This window comes from Aedes albopictus, chromosome 3 (assembly GCF_035046485.1).
Source record: "Aedes albopictus strain Foshan chromosome 3, AalbF5, whole genome shotgun sequence".
NCBI classification, from domain to species: Eukaryota; Metazoa; Arthropoda; class Insecta; order Diptera; family Culicidae; genus Aedes; species Aedes albopictus.
In genome coordinates, this window is record NC_085138.1 from 180,072,288 (window position 1) to 180,094,244 (window position 21,957).

The following is a 21,957-nucleotide window of genomic DNA, read 5'->3' on the forward strand; positions in this document are numbered from 1 at the left end:
AAAGTTGGCTGCGCACACAGTGCTGGTAGAGTTTGTCATGCTCGTCTGACCTTTTGACGTTTTCAATTTACTCCTGAAATTCGTCAAAAAATATCGGTACGAACCCTACAATCACATACTTTCCACTTGAAATACTTCAAGAATACCGCTATGAATTTCTACATCGATATCTAAAACTTAGAACATATTTTAGAAATTTAACAATGAAAAACATTATTTAGGACTCCACTAAACTTAAATTCATCCATATATCGCCAAAGTATTCTTTCCAATGTCTCCAAACTTTCTCATTTAAGTGGAGCTCTATGAAAAACAAAAAGACGAACATGAAATTTCACGGATTTCTTATCAGTAAAAGAAATAAGAGTTTAACCGTGTATAACGCGTCGTCATACAGATTTTATGAGGAACTCATTCGAGAGTTCCACTGGAAACATTTGCTAGTGTATCCCCAATTATATTTTATCCTATCCTTATGTTCTCCATTACTCTACTGAAAAATTGTATTGGGAATTCAAACTGAAGACGGTCCCGTACACCTCAAATGTTGAAAGCAAGATCTTGATGGTAGGTCCAAGATAGGAAGTATATTCGAGATATTTTTGTCTTTATTATTGAACCTGGGAGCAGGTTAGCATTTCACACTGAAAATGTGCACAGAGCAGTTCATTTTCATATTAAAACCGCGCACACTTGCCCTAACACTGAGGAGCATGCCATCCCTGCCTGGGAGGAGTTTGTCTATCGCTTTTTGAGATGGTCTTTAAACACTTTTCTGTAGCTTGAGATTTGCAAGATTTGAGAACAGTGGCAGAGCTGTATACCCGCCTGAAACGCGAAGCAGTAAAGGTCGGACTGTTGGTGAATACATCCAAAACAAAGTACATATTGGCAGGCAGAACCGAAAACGACCGGATCCGTCTGGGTAGTAATGTGACGATACACGGGGATACCTTCAAGGTGGTGGAGGAATTCGTCTACCTCGGGCCTTTACTGACGGCTGACAACAATGTGAGCCGTGAAATTCGAAGGCGCATCATCAGCGGAAGTCGGGCCTACTACGGGCTCCAAAAGAAGCTTTGGTCTTAAAAGATTCACTCACGCACCAAGTGCACCATGTACAAGACATTGATAAGACCGGTGGGCCTCTACGGACACGAGACATGGACCATGCTCGAGGAGGACCTACAAGCAGTCGGAGTTTTCGAGCGATGCGTGTTAAGAACGATCTTCGGCGGTGGGCAGGAGAATGGTGCGTGGCAGAGAAGGATGAACCACGTTGCACTCTATGGCAAACCCAGCATCCTGAAGGTGGTCCAAGCCGGAAGGATACGGTGGGCAGGGCATGTTGCAAGAATGCCGGACAGCAAACCTGCAACGTTGGTGTTCGCGACAGATCCGGTTGGTACAAGAAGGCGTGGAGCGCAGAGAGCACGATGGATGGATTAGGTGGAGCGTCACTTGGCGAGCATTAGGCGTGACCGAAGATGGAGAGCGGCTGCCACAAACCGTGTAAAGTCGGGCCTCCTAAAAGACGCTGCCACCCACTTTACGCCCACCGCGTTTTCCAGGCTGTCCTCTAACCAATGCAATGTAGTTCATGTTGTGTATGTAATGTGAACAATTACAAGTGCCGGGGCTGGGATCGAACGCATGACCATCCACTTATGAAGTGAACGTGCAGCCACGGGCCCCGGCGTTTTATGAGCGTTTCTGACTCATGAGCTTTAAAAAAATTTTGACCGTACTTTCAATTGTTAACACGAAAAAAAATATAGCGATAAAATTATTTTTCTAACTAAACACCAAATAAGCCAAATTTCAGCATCACTGCAAAATTCAAGATTTTTAATATATTAAAGTTGTATTCCCTCAAATTGACTTTTATGTAGATATGTTTTGAGAAGAAGTAACAAAATATCCGATAATAGATTGAAAAAAGTTATAGGATGCATGTTAAATATAGAACAATTTACTAAAAAAATCATATAATAAATCAAATCGATATAGCAAATGGAAGTTAAATCAAACGTTTTTCAATGTTCATTATATAAGTCATGAATGCTCATAATTTCATTGCATTCGGTTCATTGAATCCGGAGATATAACAGTTCAAATAGGCCATCGGATAATAACGACTTCTGCTAGAATCTTTCTTATTTCATGTAGAATAGCCCGATTTTTCCCAAAAAATTGACTATTGATAGACAATTAGTTGTCCAACTTTCACTAACAATTTGAGATTTTTTGATGCATTTTTCTAAAAGTTACAGCTAGTTGAACATTTTTTGAAAAATAATAATTTTGCCTACCCCGATTATTTTGTCTATCCCCTGTAGTTCTCAACAATTTTGCCTAAGAAACCATATTGTTATCTATTATGGCTTCAGAGATAGGTACTATTTCTTAAAGAAAAAAAAGGCAACGAAGTTTCATATCCAATTCAAAAAGCTATTTACGGTTTTCTCCAAAAAGCGGCATATTTTGGACACTGAATATCTCGGAATAGTGCAAGCCGATTTCAAATCTCCTGGTCTTGTTCAAAAGATCTTTTTCTCATCTTTCAATGGTGGAAAAACGCAAAAGGTGCTTTTCTTTTGAAAAGTTTAAATTAACTATGAAAATACTGATTTTTTATATAAGAATGGCCCTACCCAAGTAACAATCTTGATTCTATTTGGTTTAATTTGTTTTTATGATAGTTTAATCAAAGCATTACATATTCTAGTTGAACTTATCGGAGATTCAGCTGAGCATAACTATTCTTCAACATTATGTGGTTTTAAAAACACCTCCAAGAACACTTGGGATTCAGTCCATAAAATCATAAAGACAGCAAGAACCATTGAACTTATTGTCAGTCTTATAAGGCTCTCGTAGTTATCTTCAATTAACCATTCTTGAGCAAGAGTAACTGTTCTCGAGTGAGAACAGTATGGTAAAAGAAAAACGAAAAAAAAAAACTTGAGCATCAGATGTAATACTTTGAAACTTGGTCAAGTTGAAATATACTTAAGACGGTTTTTTGGCGCTTTTGCTGAAGAACGTTATAAATGAGGGGCCCAGATGCAAAGGGGTGTAAGTGACCATTTTGTCGATTTTGAGCTGAGCATATAAAAAATTCTTCAGATTACAAGCTTTCAGGAACTTTTTTAAGTTCGTTTTTACGGTATTTCAAAAATATATAATAATTCAGAAAAAATTGGGTCGATTTTACAACTTCATACATTTTGTATGGGATGAAAAAATGGTGAAAAACTTTAAGCTTCATTTACTCGAAGTGGGTTTTCGATACTTATACCCCTTTGCTTCTAACCCACTCAAATCTGAGGACTCTTGAGTTACGCTTTTAACCCTTGATTGAGTTGAAAGCAATTTAAGACGATCTTATGATGATGTTGATTAAATCCACCGATAATTAATGACGACTTCGTGGATTTTAATGGAAGCCATGTTGAGAAAACTCTTGAATAATGTTCTCGTGACTTGAAATAATAATTTTAAAGACTCTCCCATTTTCGGAAGTATCCTGCAACATATATACGATAAATTTCGCTTGGCAGTTGACATTCTTGTTACACACTACGGAAATATTCCCATTTTATGTTTGAAACTAATCCCAATTATAATGTTGCATCATTGATTTTCATGAAGTTTTTCCCCGAGTCAATTTTATTTTCCTGCAACATAAAAACTGCCACAGCAACAGAAGTTGTCAGAAGCAGTCAATTTTATTATCGTTTTATGGTACACTCGAAGAGCTCTACAAGGAGATACCAATTCGCCTAGAGGACAACTTGTGAAGTACAGGTTATAAGATAATCTTAAGATGAGTTCTCCAAGACTATCTTAGGATGGACCTCTTTCGTCTTATGGCGGGTTAATAATTATTTTGACGTATGTATGAAGAGTAATTTGATTTATGCTTGGTTTTAAAGAATAGGTGTTGTGGTTTTTTATTCTTAATCACTTAACCTATTTTATAGATCTTTTGTCCACTAGGGCACTACGTGAGCGATTCCAATTGGCGGCTGCACTTACATTTTGTATAGCGCCTAAATGTATTCTATTATATTCGTATTCCTCTATATCGAACTGGTTTGCCTTTGTGCTGCTTTCACTTTTCTACCCTGTCCTTGGTAGAACGATGAGCACGATGATGAAATGATGTGTGGCTGTTGTTCCTTTTCCAGTCCGATTGGGAGTCGTCCATCATGGGTTGCCATTCACCGATATCCAATTATTATGACCATCCGCTTATGAAGCGAACGTGTATCCACTGCGCCACGGTCCCGGTCAGTTTCAATTCGACAATCATCGAGTGTTTTAATTAACTCTATCACTTCCAAAGCGGGACTACGTCAGTGTTGAATAATTCGTCAAAAGCATTATATAGTTAATTTTGTTACTTGGGTGAGTACGAAAATATAAGAGATTCGGAACAAAGTATGCCGAAAAAATTATCCGATCAAAACATATTGGAAGAAACCCGTTTCTACGAAGGGATTTAAGTTCCTGGTCTAATTTTCTTTTTTTCCTCCCCTGTTGGGGAAATTGAGCCACTGCGTCCAATAAGCGGAACGTTTGTGGCATTGTCTAATTTCTTTGAAAGAAACGTTTTTTTTTTTGTAGGTTGGAAATGGTGGAAATCTATTACGTTATAGATATGCGTTAATTTCCGTTACATCAGATGGAAAATAGCCGATAATTGCAGATATCCCAACCTGCCTTTGTCAAAATATTTAGACTATCAATAACCACCCCCTGTAGCATTGGAAGTCGAATAACTTCGCAAAATTTCACGACTCACATTTTTTCTCGTTTAAACTCAACTCGTTTAAATGTGACTACGCGCAAAATTGTGTCAATCCAATTTCCAACTATACACTGCCTTGGTTTTTTTTTTGTTTTAGAAATAAATGCAAATTTATATAAAGTCCTCAAACACTTTTTCACATTGACTTTTAAAATCTGACCAAAATTGGCAGAGGTATATTTATGATGGGTCTAATAAATGACAATGTTTTTGAGGGTAGACGTAAAATTTTGATCGGGAGTAGAAAATATTGTTGTCCGACGTAGGTATATAAAGATAAGTACCTAATCGATGTTGAAATTCACTAAAAAAAATGCTTCATGTTGCACAACATAGATAGCAATATTGGACAATTTCTAAACTGTAGTGTGTAGAGCATTTTCCATAGCGGAAGTAGCAACAGTTTACCAACATTAACATTAACGCTGTGGACTATATGCCACCCCAAGGTAATTTTTGCTACTTTGTACTTAATGCCTGTACTTGATAAAACCATTCTCGGCTCCGATTGTGATACCAGGCTATACATGCGAATGTATGCTGGTGGGGTGTGCAACGAGCATAACCCGCCATCAGGACAACGTTACTAGGGCGTGAAATCGTGAAAAAAGGACAAGCGTGAGCGTTTTCTGCTTCTTATCAGATTCAATTAAGGATTTTCTCATTTCCTTCGCTAAAAATGGCTGTTTCCCACGTTCAGCTGCACGGCGGCACAGAGACACCCAGCTCCTCCCACTGTCCTCGGTCGATTCTCGCAGGAATTTACCGTTGTTCCAGTACGAGGTCGGATCGTGCGGTGCTTGCTGACCGGTACAGTCGTAAAAAAGCTGTCCGTGCGGGGTTCCCCCAGAGACGGAGACGGTGGAAAGGAAATGATAATTAGATATAATTGATTGCACTGAGGACATGTTCAGATTGTTCATAGTTTCCACAGTTATGGTATCTCTGCGTGGCTCAGATACGCGATGATGGAGATGGCACGGTATGTGACAAATTGCGTAGGAAAACTGCTCATTATCAGAACAGCTTGGCACAATCAACGAGTGGGAGGTTGTAGCTTTTCTATCTTACTGTAGAAGGGTTTAACCTTGGTTTAAATATTTGTCATCCCAATGAAAATCAAGATTTTATTGATTTTAATCTGTAATGTATATGACACAGCAGAGTAGAATCGGTAACTTAAAATATTATTAAATTCATTACATTAGTAATGTAGGTAGTAAACTTGAGTTGGGCTGTAAAAAATGTCAAAAAGTGTTGGTATCTTGGAAAGTGATGTATGATAATAATGATACAGGCAATTTATTCCAGATGTGCAAAATAATTTGCTGACTAATACGAATTGACATATTTTACGCCAACTCATCCAGTGATTGGTGACATTCTCTCAGAATCCAATGAAACTTTGTGGGTGTAAAGACTTTATATTTTAATGCAAACTTTTTTTTTAATTTATGCAGACAAACATTTGAAAAAAAAACTATGTATTTTTTTAATCAAGGTAACTCAAAAATGACAAGACCTCCAAAAAGTGATGTTTGGGTGACTTCTAGGAAATTGTCTAAATTGTCATGTAAAAAATTAAATAATTTTATATTCTATATTCTATATTAATCGATTCCGAAACATTTCAGCATATTACTTGAAAATTTATATTAAAAATGTCCATTTTCTAAAGTACCGCATTTTTTTCTGAAGAAGGGGGTGGTCTAAGCCCGTGCAGAAGGAAGGGGTTTTGGGGGTTTAACCTCTCCCATTGTCGATGTTCCATAAAATAGGATCCTATTTAATAATAAAGTTTTGAAAAGCTCATTATATTACTCATAAATGATCAAAATGTTATTGCATTCGGTTGGTTGAATCCGGAGATATAACAGCTCAAAGTTGGCTATCGGATAATTATACCTTTTTCTAGAATCCTTCTAACTTTATATAGAAAAGTCCGATCTTTTCCAAAATCGGACCACTGATACACAACTAATTGATGAGCTCACAGTAAAAATATGAGAATATTCGATGCCCTTTTCAAAAAGTTACAGCTAGTTGAACATTTTTTGAAAAGTGAAAATTTTACCTGCCCCAGTTATTTTGAGTATCCCCTGTAGTAATGCCGCCGCAGATTTCTTCTTACATAGTTCAGCAAATTTATCTGATTCGTATATGGCAAATTTGATGGTTCGTGTGGTTATTATGTAAACGTGGAATTATTTTCTAAGACCTGGAAAAAATCTGGAAAAATCAGGGAATTTTATTTTTGCAAACGAGTAGACACCCTGCCTTTTCTTTTCCAAATAGCTTTCAATCAGCAATTGGAATAAGGGTTTTAAAGTTGACAACATGGAAGCTTTCAGTATACAATCTAAAAATTACTGCGATACCACGCAACGCAAAGTAGTTGCTCTTCCCCTGAGATCGACTGACACTGATCCGAGTTGGAGGCCTTTTCTAAGATACTTGAACATCAGTGAACAGCAAAATCACCGACAAGAAAAAAAAACAACAGCAACATCCTCGTGCTCATCCTACCTCATCCTCCCTCATCTACCATGGATAGAGTAGAAAAGTGAAAACAGCATAAAAACAGTTTGATATAGTAGAATAGTAAATGAAGCTGACATTATAAGTGAACACACTTAATTCAGATTGCCGGGATATCAGCATTTTTCCATTCTTTTGCCGAGATTTGCACAGCCGAGTAATCAGCAAACAACAATTTTGCTGAGATCTCAGCAATTTTGACAGTTCATTGCTGAGCTTCGGCAATCGTTTTGCTGAGAGTCAGCTAACAAATGTCACTTTTTGCTGGGATGTCATGATCCATAACTTTTTTGGAGTGATCCATAAGTTTTAGCAAATGATCCATGAAATTTAATCCATTACCCTACAGTGTAAATTTTACGAAAAAGTCATCCATGATGTTAAAGGATCCATACTTTTATGGATCATTTCCCTTATATTATGGATCATTTTAAAAAAAATGAATCGTTTCCAAAACATGATGGATCATTCAGTATATTTTATGGATCGTTCTCAAATTTTCCTTGGGTTAATTTTTATATCTTATGGATTGTTTTCGTGTTTTTTTTATGAATTGTTTTAGCCATTTAGACCAGACCGCGTTATGGTCTATGAAATTCTCCAATTTCCAGTTGCTAAATTTCACAAAAAAGGGGGACCATCCGACATTTTTCATAGATTCAAATGACTGCTTTATGGTTATCTGGTATGGAAATTAACATTCGTGGCTTATTTTATATTCAAAAGAATATTTTGTCTTTCTCAATTTGTATGAGAGTTTGTTCATATGCTGGAATTTGCCTCAATACATAACCATTTTCCACATCTTACTTTTGGAAAAAGGGTAAATACATAATTTTGTTCTTCAAAAAGTTATAACTCAAAAACGGTTGGATTGAAAAGATTTTTTATTTTTACTTTTAAAGTTTTTTAGAATTCGCTATAACTTAAGCAAGGTATTAAAAAATGCATAGTTTTTCATTGGAACTTCAAAGTAAAATCTTTTCTAGACAGGCCCGTGGCGCCAAGGGAGGGGTTTTCCCAATTTCGGCAAAAGGAGGGGCGCCTAGTGTATGAAGCGTCGATAATGGGGTGTTTAACACCCAAACCGACCCCCCCCCCTTGTGAACGGGCTTGAGCGATTTTTCAAAACTTATGAAGCTGAGCGTTGTATAGCCCCACGATGTGTACAATCGCCTATACTATGCTATACTATGCTATGCTAGGAGCAAAGCGATTTAGTGCACACTCAATCGATATCTATCAGGTTTATCCAAACATGTAAAATCCACACATCCGGGGCAGTGTGTATCCAATAAGCATTCCAAAGAATCATCATCTGAGCAAGTTATTTGACGCTCGAGGCATGACACGCTAGGTTACCATTTCTTTTTTACTGAAGGTAGCAAACATCGGGTAAAACGCATTATGCCAAACAATATAGGTGGGTAATTCTCGCTGAAACCAAGCCGCCATTTGCATAAAGTCTGGGAATTTAATTTTTTCTTGCTTATTGTGTGGCTTCGTGGTCGTGCGGCTAGTGTCACCAAGCATTTAGTCGCATCGTGCTTGGAGCGCGGGATCGATTCCCGCCACAGCTGTCAGGAAAAGTTTTCAGCTGTATCACTGGGCGTTGCATGCTAGTCCGTTGTCTAGTGTCGTGCTGCGAATATTACTCTCAGTGTATTTTCTAAAAGTCCTTCAAATAATCTCAAACATCTTTGAAGACATCTTCAATCCAACAAACCATTTTCGAGATATAATTCTTTGAAGAAGGTTTTTTTTGTTCGTATTAATGAGATTATTATCCCTAGGCTAGTTCATTTCGGGACCAACGCTTTACTTCCCTTCTGAAAGAAGAACACGCATTTAGTGAGTTTGCCGGGAGTGGGATTCGATCCCAGGTCCTCGGCCTAATAGTCAAGTGATCACACCAGGTCAGCTCCACAGGTTATTAGTTTATGTTTTTCATACACCAAACTAAGCAGAAAAATATTGCAAAACAAATAACTTGAAATACATTTGTAGATTGGTACAAGCTCATATATGAGCGTAATTTCATTTGAATTCAAAATGGTCGCGTCTACGCGATCCGTGCGATGAGCAGGAAATACTCGATAGTATTTACCCAGTAACTACACACTCGATATAAAGTCTTTAATGAGATGTGTTTTATTCTTTGGATACGTTGAATGGAATTTTGGGCAACAAGCACGAAGTATAAAATAACACTAGTTTACAGCATTTTTGAACTCGGTAAGCTGATGATCATTTTTGGTGTAGAATCATGCCCTGAGTTCGAAAACGCGAAGGAAAAAAATTCCAGTAGAGCGGAAATTTTTTCGACTTTCCATACAAGGTTGATGATTTGAAATCGATTTTTGTTCTATTTTTAAGCAAAGTCACTCACTTCAAACATCTCATTCTCCGTAATCAATGCTCCGATTGAGCTGAAATTTTTACTGTAACTCGCCTACATATGATATGTCGAATAAACGTCGAGAAAGAATTTTTAAAGCGTTTTTTTCTTACTGAAAAAAATAAATTTCTTCAAAAAATTTTGGAAATTTTGCTAAAATTTAAAGAGATCGTCCCTAAAATACGCCAATATCTTGAATTTCATCAATCTGACACAAAACCTGTATTCAGATGATCGAATGGTATTGTATTCAGCTTTTAATTTATGGAAAAAGATTTAAAATTTGTTGAACAAAACGCAATATATTTGAATTTTAGTAAATTACATATTTTGAAAAGTTGTAAAACTCGATATTGAGCTAAAACTCAAAAACTGTTCTACTTGAAATTTTTTGAAGGTCGGTTTCGAAATCAGCGCTAAATTGTGCTTCAGAAATGTTGGTCGTAGACAGAAGTTCACGACTTTCGTTTTATTTTGTAAACTAGTGTAATTTGAAAAAATATATCCATGATAAGCATAAGTCTTTAGCACGATTCGATTAGTTCTTTAATTTTACGGAATTCCTGAAATTTATATACGACTTGAATTCTTACCAGATATATGAGCCCGATGGTAATGCATACATCTATGAAAACAAAACACATCAAAGCATATGATAATCCCATAAAGTTACGCGTCAAAAGAGGGAAATAAATAAATTCAAACTAATTTCATTCTTAACAATCCATCCGATTTTCCAAATTGCCATAATCTGCTGGATGATTTTCACGAATTTTGTAGTGATATGCTCTTGAGTCTTGAAGAACGGTTTTATAACAAGGTTTGGGCTCATTCAAAACGAACTACTATCCTACCCATACTCTACAGCTCAATAAGGTGGACTGACGTGCTGTAATTCTCACCATTCTTATGTGACGATATCCAAAGCTACATTGTCAAATCCACTTTCTTTTAATATAAAATTATGCCACAGGTTCAATTAGGTCGGACGAGCAACAACTACCCGCTATTTGGCGTAGGTACCACTCTGATGGTGGCATTTTCAACTGTTGATTAAAATTCCACCACCGCCTAAACAAGCACCCCCATTTAACGTAATTAAATGAAAAGTTTCACCGTACTGACCTATTTAGTAGCTCTCGTGGTATTTTACAGCATCACCATAATTGCCAACGCGCGCTCTGGTGCCAGTGGCGGATGCTCGTCGTTTCAACTTGCTTGGCCCGAATCGATCCGGTCGGTCACAGCTCAGGGTATACGATTCAGAGTACGATGCACGATGCCGACAATGACGACGACGACGACGATATGCCGTAGCAATATGCACAATTCCCGGAGAGGCACGGCCGATGCGTGTCAATGAGTGCGTATCCTCTCACTCCGGGTTTTCCACTTTTCCGTTTTTCCGGTGTTCCTTTCAGTTGCACTTCACTGTACGGTCACATACAACTACTACATATGGGGCATGGAAAACGGTAAATTGGTACACAAATTGAACTTTGCTCTCGGGGCCAATATTTATTCGAATAATGAATGGATGTAATTGAAACTCTAGTACAAAATAAAGGACAAATATAAAAATTAAAATATATTTAATAAGTTCATTAGTGTAATCGATGATGCAAACAAACGTCATTGGGTAAAATCCAAAGTTGATTTAACATAACCCTTCTTACACTTATTAAAATTATTGTTTTTTTTATCTGTATTGACGAGATTTTTAGCCCTTGCTAGTACATCTCGGGCACCGCGCTTTACTTCCCTTCCGAAGGAAGAACTCACATGTTGTGAGTTCGTTGGAAGTGAGATTCGATCCCTGGTCCTCGCCGTGAAAGCCATGCGCCTTAACCAGTGAATCAAAATTCAACCATCGCGCAACAATAATGACAATGTCGCAACCTGTATTTGTTGCGACAAAACAACCCATGCGACATAAGTTTGTCCCAACTTGAAAATAATGGGATTAACATCGTACACCACGAGTTTAGAGATTTTCAAGCCTTGCATTGCGATTTTCGAACGGTAACTTCGAGTCGGTAAACACTGCAACTCTGGTGAAGCTCTATCATCAAACAGTTTTGACTTTGGGTTAGTAATAATTGATTTTTCACGAGTTGAAAAGTACGCAACAAATTCAGCTTCCGTTTTGTCTGCAACAAAAAATTTCGAGATCATGTCATTATCTGTCACCAGTAGGGATAAAGACTAATCGTCGCACCTTCTTTGTTGCTTGTTTTGTGCCCCTTTTGTCTGACAATTCTCTTCACTGGCCTTAACCATCACACCAGGTCCTCATGACGCACGTGTTGACATGGCGAAGGCCATGGAATGGGGAAGCTGTTTCACGAACCAGCGGGGCTAGAAACTGCTAGAGATGCTGACCATGTTAGAAGTCGATTTGGCAAATGTCGGTATCATAGGCAACTTTATGCAAAACGGAGCGATGTCAATCATCGACGTTACTTTTTGTAGTCCTGGCCTAACAAGCAATTCAAAATGCAGGTTAGAGGATGCCTACACTCACAGCAACCACCTGACGGTACGTTACAGTATCGACTATAACAACAGCAGGTAGCGAGTAAAGGAAGTTAGTCGCCCCTGGTAGGTGGAAGACATCATATGACGAGGTATTTAGAAAGGCGCTTCACAGTGAGGGTAACTTTCTCGGTCAAAGTGAGGCCGAGCTGCCAGTGGTGCGCTCGCACATGCGATGTGGCGATGCATAGGCGAGTCCACTGGGAATGGGAGACCACCGACGTACTGGTGGAATCAAGCAATTGTGAACCTGCGCCACGCCTGCCTTCGGGCAAGGAGATGGGTACAGCAAGCACGTACTCATTAGGAGCAAAACGAGTGGTGTTCACTGCTGCCAAAGTCGCGTTTAATGCCGTTTTTCTTTTTAAATCTGGGTTGGAACTTCGCCGACATTATCGACGTCAGGACCTATCGTGGCGCCAACATCGACTCCAACCACTATCAATATTAACTTCTTTTCTCGATCAGCCTAGATAGCTGTGTAGTGTCGGTAGCGATTGTCTCAATTGGCTAAGAATAACACTACGGACCGCCTGTTCCGGTGGTAAGAATCCACCAACAGGTGACCCCTAATTCATGGTGTGATGCGGCTTTATGCTTACCGTGCCTAGGAATGAATGGCTAGGGGGGTCTAATAAAAACCTAACCGCTAACGGAGCCTGTGGAGTACCAGGGCGCCCTCCACAGTATGTAGCCCTTACTGCGCTAACCGGAGCAATGGTGCAGTGGACCTTGTGTTTCTCCGAGACAATCAGCTGCCCTTCTTTAGTCTCACTTGAGGCTAAATAAGGGCGGGATTATGAAGATGTTGTTAATTAGTTTAAATTTTCACCTATATGGTTTCGCATTATGCGATTTACACAGTGTATTCTGTGTATCCTCGCCTTTGGCGTTTTCCAATCGATACCGATTTGGTTTTATTGTTGCTGTTCTTTGTTGTGCTGCTGTTGCGAAGAGTTTAATCTTACCTAGTTTGGGTAGTGGCTACGGTTAGGATAGCTCAGATCAATCTTCAGCATAAAAGAACAGCAACGATCAATCTTTGCAGACTTATGCAAAATGGTACAGCCCAAGTGGCCTTGGTACAAGAACCTTACTTTCGTAAGGGAAATTTCTATCTAGGAAACCTTGTGAACCCGGTGTTTGCCACTTTCAGTAAACATGAAATGGCAAACTCGCGTGTCATGCCTCGAGCCTGTGTGCTTGTCAACAACGCAATAGTTGCTACACTCATCTCTGAACTAACCACCAGAGATGTATGTGCTATCACAATTGATGTATCTGTTGGAAACCTCAACAGGAAATACGTCTATTGTTCTGTGTATTTACCACATGATGAACCATCCCCTACGGATGCTTTCAAACAAGTCATCGCATACTGCACTTCAAAAGGCCTTCCGCTAATTGTTGGCAGTGATGCTAATGCTCACCATATCATCTGGGGCAGCTCAGACATTAACTTGAGAGGCTCCAGTTTGATGGAGTACTTAAGTAGTACAGATCTTGCATTACTTAACATAGGCAACCGCCCAACCTTCATGGTATCTGCTAGAGAGGAAGTGTTAGATATAACGCTTTGCTCTAGCAGAATTAGTCACGAGCTGACCAATTGGCATGTGTCAGATGAAGAATCTTTATCTGACCATCGCTATATCTTTTTTGAACATTTAAATGTTACTTCGCAAACATTGCGTTTCAGGAATCCTCGGTCAACAAACTGTGATCTTTATACTGATTTGGTTGCAGCCAAATTTCATGGATATTCACCATCCATTGACACTCCAAGTGATTTAGATGATGCCGTTGATACTACAACGACCTTCATCATGGAAGCTTTTGAAGAAGCATGCCCTCTACGGTCTGTGAAGATCACAAGAGGAACCCCTTGGTGGAACTCTGATCTGGCGAAACTCAGGAAACAATGTAGAAAGAGTTGGAACAGACGACGTTCGGCTGGTTCGGAGGCTTTCAGGTCGGCTCGCAAGGCCTACAGGAAAGCTCTCCGGTCTGCTGAACGATCCGGCTGGAAAAACCTTTGTACAAATGTTTCCAGCTTGAGTGAAGTCAGTCGGTTAAACAAAATCCTTGCGAAATCTAAGGATTTCCGGGTGAACGAACTTCGTTTGCCAAATGGCGATCTGACTTCCTCTGATGAGGAAGTTCTGGAATGCTTATTCAGCACACACTTCCCTGGATGTGTGGATATTACATCTTCGGATGATCCTGATGTCTTTTCTTGTAGTTATGATTCCCTAGCTTCGGCTCGGAGTATTGTAACTATAGAATCGATTGAGTGGGCTCTTAATAGCTTTGCTCCTTTCAAATCTCCTGGGGCAGATGGGATTTATCCTATTTTGCTTCAGAAGGGATTTGATTATTTCAAACATGTTTTGAAAAAACTACTTGTTTGCAGTTTTGCTACAGGGTATATTCCCAAATCCTGGAGGGATATTACTGTAAAGTTTATTCCAAAAGTGGGTCGTGCGTCGTATGAAGAAGCAAAGAGTTTCAGACCTATCAGTTTGACCTCTTTTCTTCTGAAATGCTTAGAACGCATTGTGGATCATCATATCCGTGATGTTCATCTGGCCAACGTGCCTCTTCATGTGAACCAACATGCCTACCAATCTGGTAAGTCCACTGTGACTCTTTTACACAAGGTTGTTTACGATATCGAGAAAGCATTCGCTCAAAAGCAATCTTGTTTGGGTGTTTTCTTAGATATCGAGGGTGCCTTTGACAACGTGCCTTTCGATGCCATATTGGAAGCCGCACGGAGTCATGGTATATCTCCAATGATTTCCAATTGGATTCACCAAATGCTCAAAAACCGATATCTCTTCTCGACATTGCGTCTAGCAGGGATTAAGAAATTGAGTGTTTGTGGATGCCCCCAAGGGGGAGTCTTATCACCGCTTTTGTGGAATCTCGTAGCAGATACGCTATTGAGGCAACTCAATAATAGCGGTTTTCCTACTTATGGTTTTGCCGACGACTACCTAACATTGTTAGTTGGTATGTGCATCAGCACCCTTTTCGACCTGATGCAAAACGCCCTTCAGGTAGTTGAGGGTTGGTGTCGCCAATATGGCCTTTCGGTTAATCCGAGTAAAACATCTATTGTTCTTTTCACGGAAAGGCGAAACCGTAATGGCGTTCGACCTTTGCGTCTCTTTGATTCTGAAATCGATGTGACTGAACAGGTAAAGTACGTTGGAGTCATTCTTGATTCCAAGCTTTCCTGGACACCTCACATTGAGTTCAGAATCAAGAAAGCTTGTATGGCCTTCGGGCAATGCCGGCGTACTTTTGGTACAACTTGGGGTCTAAAACCCAAGTATATCAAATGGATTTACACAACTGTGGTTCGGCCAATATTGGCTTATGGATGTCTTGTGTGGTGGCAAAAGGGTGAAGTGAGAACGGTCCAATCAAAATTAGGCCATCTCCAAAGGATGTGCTTAATGGCGATGTCTGGAGCGTTCTCTTCAACTCCTACGGCAGCGCTAGAAGTTCTCTTTGACGTTGCCCCACTACACATTCATCTCAAACAAGAAGCCCTTTCTTGCACTTACCGGTTACGGGTACTCGGTCTACTAGAGGAAACTCCTGTGAACCGCAGTTCAACACACACCTCGTTGTTTCCACTTTTGGTGAATTGGGACAAAATTGTCCTTGCTCCAAGTGATCTTACAATTGCTTGTAATTTTCCATATAGGACATTTTCCACGAAATTCCCTTCCCGGGAAGAGTGGACATCTGGTTATCTGGAAAGAAGTATTTCAGACGGCATCGTATGTTACACTGATGGCTCCCTTCTCGAAGGTCGAGCAGGTGCTGGTGTTTATTCTCGTGAGCTAAGGCTGTATCAGTCTTATTCACTTGGTAGACACTGTACCGTTTTTCAGGCCGAAATCTTTGCTCTTATGTGCGGAGTGCAATCAGCACTTCAGCAGCACGTAATGGGCAAAGTAATATACTTCTGTTCAGATAGCCAGGCTGCTATTAAAGCACTTGCTTCGGCCAACTCCAGGTCGAAGATAGTTATCGCTTGTCGAACTCAAATCGAGGAGCTGAATTCAGCAAACGCTGTTCACCTTCTGTGGGTACCTGGTCATTCTTCCATCGCTGGAAATGAATTGGCTGATGAGTTAGCTCGCTCTGGAGCATCACATGACTTCATTGGCCCTGAGCCAACTATTCCGATATCGAAGTGTTGGATTAAGCTTCAGATTCACACCTGGGCTGTCACTCAACACAGACAATATTGGAATAGTTTGGAGTCATGTCGTCAAACCAAATTGTATAGTGCTGAGCCATCTCTACGGGTGGCGAAGTATCTAACTAATCTGTCTAAGCAGAATTGCAGCATGCTGGTCAAAGCATTGACTGGCCACTGCCGACTCAGCTATCACATGGCGAATATTCAGCAAGCTGATTCATTTGCCTGTGATAGCTGTGAATCCGATTATGGAACTTCGTATCATTTGATATGTAACTGTCCAGTTTTCGCGCAACTGCGTTTCCGAGTATTCGGTAAACACTTATTAAGTGAAACTGACTTCAGAAACCTGAATCTTCAGGATATTCTGTTGTTCTTAACCCGCTGTGGTAAAGAGCTATAGGCTCTCTTTCGCTTTATGCGTTATTACAGTGCCCTTTTCAGGGCGCTGTTTGAACCCATTGTGGTACGCTTGTGCGTTAGTACCCTCTTCCAGGGTATTTTTCCTATTTCCCTACCTGTCTCTATCCCCATCCAAATCCTTTTTCCTTCCTTTTCCCTCAGGTAGATGATGAAATAGGCTGTTATTTTGGCGATGGCACAAATGTCCCAAATGGAGGATAACGTGCCTCTGGAGCCGGCCTTCTGATACCTGATACCTGATACCACCCTGGGAATGGGAGACCACCGACGTACTGGTGGAATCAAGCAATTGTGAACCTGCGCCACGCCTGCCTTCGGGCAAGGAGATGGGTACAGCGAGCACGTACTCATTAGGAGCAAAACGAGTGGTGTTCACTGCTGCCAAAGTCGCGTTTAATGCCGTTTTTCTTTTTAAATCTGGGTTGGAACTTCGCCGACATTATCGACGTCAGGACCTATCGTGGCGCCAACATCGACTCCAACCACTATCTGGTGGTGGGCAAACTGCGCCCAAAACTCTCCGTCATCAACTATGTACGGTACCGGCGACCGCCACGGTACAACCTAGAGCGACTGAAACAACCGGATGTCGCCTCAGCATACGCGCAGAATCTTGAGGCCGCGTTGCCAGACGAGGGCGAGTTGGATGAGGCCCCTCTAGAGGACTGCTAGAGTACAGTGAAAGCAGCCATCAACGACGCAGCCGTGAGCACCATCGGGTACGTGGAACGGAATCGACGGAACGAATGGTTCGACGAAGAGTGCAGAACGGTTTTGAAGGAGAAGAACGCAGCGAGGGCGGCAATACTGCAGCAAGGGACTCGACAGAACGTGGAACGTTACAAACAGAAGCGAAAACAGCAGACCCACCTCCTTCGGGAGAAAAAGCCTGGAAGAAGCGGAGTGTGAAGAAATGGAACTGCTGTGCCGTTCCCAAGAAACACGGAAGTTCTACCAGAAGCTCAACGTATCCCGCAACGGCTCCGTGCCGCGAGCCGAAATATGCAGGGATAAAGACGGAGGCCTCTTGACGGACGGACGTGAGGTGAACGAAAGGTGGATGCAGCACTTCGAGCAGCACCTGAACGGCTTGGAGAACGTAAGCACGGGAGCCCACGCAATGGAGGAAATGACGACGCCAGTGCAGCGGAGGACGGAAATGAACCAACTCCCACGCTGAAGGAAGTTATGGATGGCATTCACCAGCTCAAAACCAACAAAGCAACTGGTAACGATGGTATCGCAACTGATTTCACTCATCAAAATGGGCCCAGGAAAGTCAGCCCTGTCTGCATCGGCTGATAGTCAGGATCTTGGAAACCAAACAGCTACCAGTCAAGAGATGAACCAGCCTCGAGCTGAAAATCTCTCTAATAAAGATAACTGATGGTATCCCGTTAGTTTTATTGAAACGTTGCTGTTCAGCGGTTCTTGAACCGCTGGCAAGGCTCTTCAACCTCTCGTTACAATGTCAGCAGTTTCCATTAAACTGGAAACATTCATTTCTGTTTCCAATTCACAAAAAAGGCGACAAACGTGATGTCAGCAATTACCGCGGAATAACCTCCCTATCAGCCTGCTCCAAGGTATTCGAAATCATAGTGAATGATACACTTTTTACCTGTTGCCAGCATTATATTTCAAATGATCAACATGGTTTCTTCCCGAGACGAGCTGTCACCACCAATCTGTCTCAGTTCACTTCAACGTGTTTGCAAGCAATGGATGCTGAGAAGCAGGTAGATGCTATCTATTTAGACATAAAAGCCGCCTTTGACAGAGATGACCACGCCATACTTCTGAAGAAACAAGAGAAAATCGGAGTGACTGGCCATTTTGTCGAGTGGTTCAGATCCTATTTGACCGGCCGATCGCTTAGTGTCAAAATCGGATCCCTTCAATCTACGCCCTTCAATAACGTGTTCGGTGTACCTCAAGGCAGTAATCTCGGCCCTTTACTGTTTTTGCCGTTCATTAACGATACGACGTTGATATTACCGCCAGGAGTAAGGCTCTTCTATGCGGATGCTGCTAAGCTGTACATCGTCGTTACGTGCATCAACGACTGCATTGAGTTTCAAATGATTTTATCCCGATTTGAGAAATGGTGCACGGATAACAGACTTACTCTCAGTGTAGAAAAATGCCAGGTTAACACATTCAGTCGCAAGCAGAAGCCAATAACGTTTGATTATTCGCTTGCAGGTATATCTCTTGACCGAGTACATCAAGTTCGTGACTTAGGTGTTATCCTCGATCATGGTCTAACGTTCCGTTCTCATTACGACGAGATTATCTCTAGAGCGAACCGACAACTCGGATTTATAATGAAGATTGCCAACGAATTCGAAGATGGTCTGCTTGAAATCACTCTACTGCTCATTAGTGCGCTCAATACTGGATATACTGAAGTTCGTGCGTTTTGCCTTGCGGAATCTACCTTTGCGCGAGGATCAACGTTTGACTCCCTATGTCGACCGCTGCCAGCTTCTTGGGATTGACACTTTAGAAACGAGACGCCATACCGCACAGGCTATGTATATTGCAAAGATCCTGAAGGGTAGCATCGATTCATCGGCACTCCTATCACAGATTAATTTGTACACTCCTGCAAGATTGCTTCGAAGACGGGACATTTTGCGGCTGGATCGGCGAAACAGTCGATACGGACAACACGACTCCGTACGGTTCATGTCGTCTACTTTCAACGAAGTTGCTTATCTGTTTGATTTCAATGTTTCCTTGGCTTCCATGCAGCAACGCTTCACAATGCACTTTCGAAACCTAAACCAAGTGAACCATCAGCTTTAAGTTACATGTTTAGTTTTAATTTTGACGATTGTTGTTTTTCCTCTTTTGTTTTGTAATTTGGTTTTATCTACACTGTGGTGAATAATTGATCGGACAAACGCCGATTTTCATACAAAATGGCCAAGTTTGAGATGCTGTAACTATGGTTTGCTTTGGTGGATTGAGTTCAATTTTTGACACGGAACTACAAATATGCTGAATTTTGTGTATACAAAGTATAAAATGTTTTCGTTCACAGGTCTGGGCGTGGCAAGGCGTTGAAAATGTTGCAAAAGTGATCGGACAGCGGTACTCCTTTGATTTACACGCGTGCCGCTGTCCGATCACTTTTGCAACATTTTCAACGCCTTGCCACGCCCAGACCTGTGAACGAAAACATTTTATACTTTGTATACACAAAATTCAGCATATTTGTAGATCCGTGTCAAAAATTGAGCTCAATCTACCAAAACAAACCATAGTTACAGCATCTCAAACTTGGCCATTTTGTATGAAAATCGGCGTTTGTCCGATCAATTATACACCACAGTGTATGTGTGTGTGTGTTTTCTTACTTCATTAAGTCATAGTCAGATGGAGATTGGTATTAAAATAAATAAATAAAAAGATACTTAACCTAACAGCTACCAGAGGAGTGGAAGGAAGGGGTAATGTGCCCCATTCACAAGAAAGGCGACCATTTGGAATGTGAGAACTTCAGAGTGATCACTATTTTGAATGCTACATACAAAGTGCTATCCTTGACCATCTTCCGTCGTCTGTCATCTAAAACGAGTGAGTTCGTGAGAAGTTATCAAGCCGGCTTCATCGACGGCCGGTCGACAACGGACCAGATCTTTACCGTATGGCAAATTCTCTTTTTTTTTTTTTAGAAATGCCGTGAAATGCTTGTTCATCGACTTCAAAGCGGCATACGACAGTATCGACCGCGCAGAGCTATGGAGAATCATGGACGAAAACGGCTTTCCTGGGAAGCTGACTAGACTGATTAAAGCAACGATGGACGGTGTGCAAAACTGCGTAAGGGTTTCGAGTGAACTATCCTGTTCATTCGAATCTCACCGGGGACTGCGACAAGGTGACGGACTCTCATGCCTACTCTTCAATATCGCTCTGGAAGGTGTGATGCGACGAGCCGGGCTCAACAGCCGGGCAACGATTTTCACAAAATCCGGTCAATTTGTGTGCTTTGCGGACGACATGGACATTATTGCAAGAACATTTGGAACGTGGCAGAGCTGTACACCCGCCTGAAACGCGAAGCAGCAAAGGTCGGACTGGTGGTGAATGCCTCAAAAAACAAAGTACATGCTGGTAGGCGGAACCGAACACGACCGGATCCGTCTGGGTAGTAATGTTACGATAGACGGGATACTTTCGAGGTGGTGGAAGAATTCGTCTTCCTCGGATCCTTACTGACGGCTGACAACAAGGTGAGCCGTGAAATTCGGAGGCGCATCATCAGCGGAAGTCGGGCCTACTACGGGCTCCACAAGAAACTGCGGTCGAAAAAGATTCACCCACGTACCAAATGCACCATGTACAAAACGCTAATAAGACCGGTGGTCCTCTGCGGGCACGAGACATGGACCATGCTCGAGGAGGACCTACAAGCACTCGGAGTTTTCGAGCGACACGTGCTAAGGACGATCTTCGGCGGTGTGCAGGAGAACGGTGTGTGGCGGAGAAGGATGAACCACGAGCTCGCTGCACTTTACGGCTAACCCAACATCCAGAAGGTGGCCAAAGCCGGAAGGATACGGTGGGCAGGGCATGTTGCAAGAATGCCGGACAACAACCCTGCAAAGCTGGTGTTTGCAACTGATCCGGTTGGCACAAGAAGGTGTGGAGCGCAGAGAGCACAATGGGCGGACCAGGTGGAGCGTGACCTGGCGAGCATTGGGCGCGACCGAGGATGGAGAGCGGCAGCCACAAACCTAGTATTGTGGCGTACTATTGTTGATTATGTCTTGTCTTAATGATGTTGAACAAATAAATGTATGTATGTATGTATGTATGTAATGGAACTGGATTGGCGGAAAATGTGTAAACACACAACGTCAAACAAATTTTAGTACAAGCTAAACCGAAGTCGGATTGGGGTTGAAACTGTGATCTCATCCAAAGAAAAACGGCATAAGACAGAGGCCCGGGATGATCAGGTCAAATTTGCAGATTGCAGAAATGCTTGGGCGAGGGAGTTTTCCCAAAGGT

The 21,957-nt window shown here is 41.4% G+C and overlaps 1 protein-coding gene across 19 annotated transcripts in view; it reads right to left on the reverse strand.

Annotated features, from left to right (window-relative positions):
• The window catches only part of LOC109415058 (RIMS-binding protein 2), a 248,204-nt gene that overhangs the window by 219,845 nt on the left and 6,402 nt on the right, over positions 1-21,957 (reverse strand). For 18 of the 19 annotated variants that reach the window (XM_062855737.1, XM_062855735.1, XM_062855730.1 and 15 more), the window contains one exon: positions 10,878-11,204. The gene's annotated coding sequence lies outside the window, so the exon portion shown is untranslated. The remainder of the gene's footprint in view (positions 1-10,877; positions 11,205-21,957) is intronic. The other variant, XM_062855732.1, reaches the window with a different exon arrangement.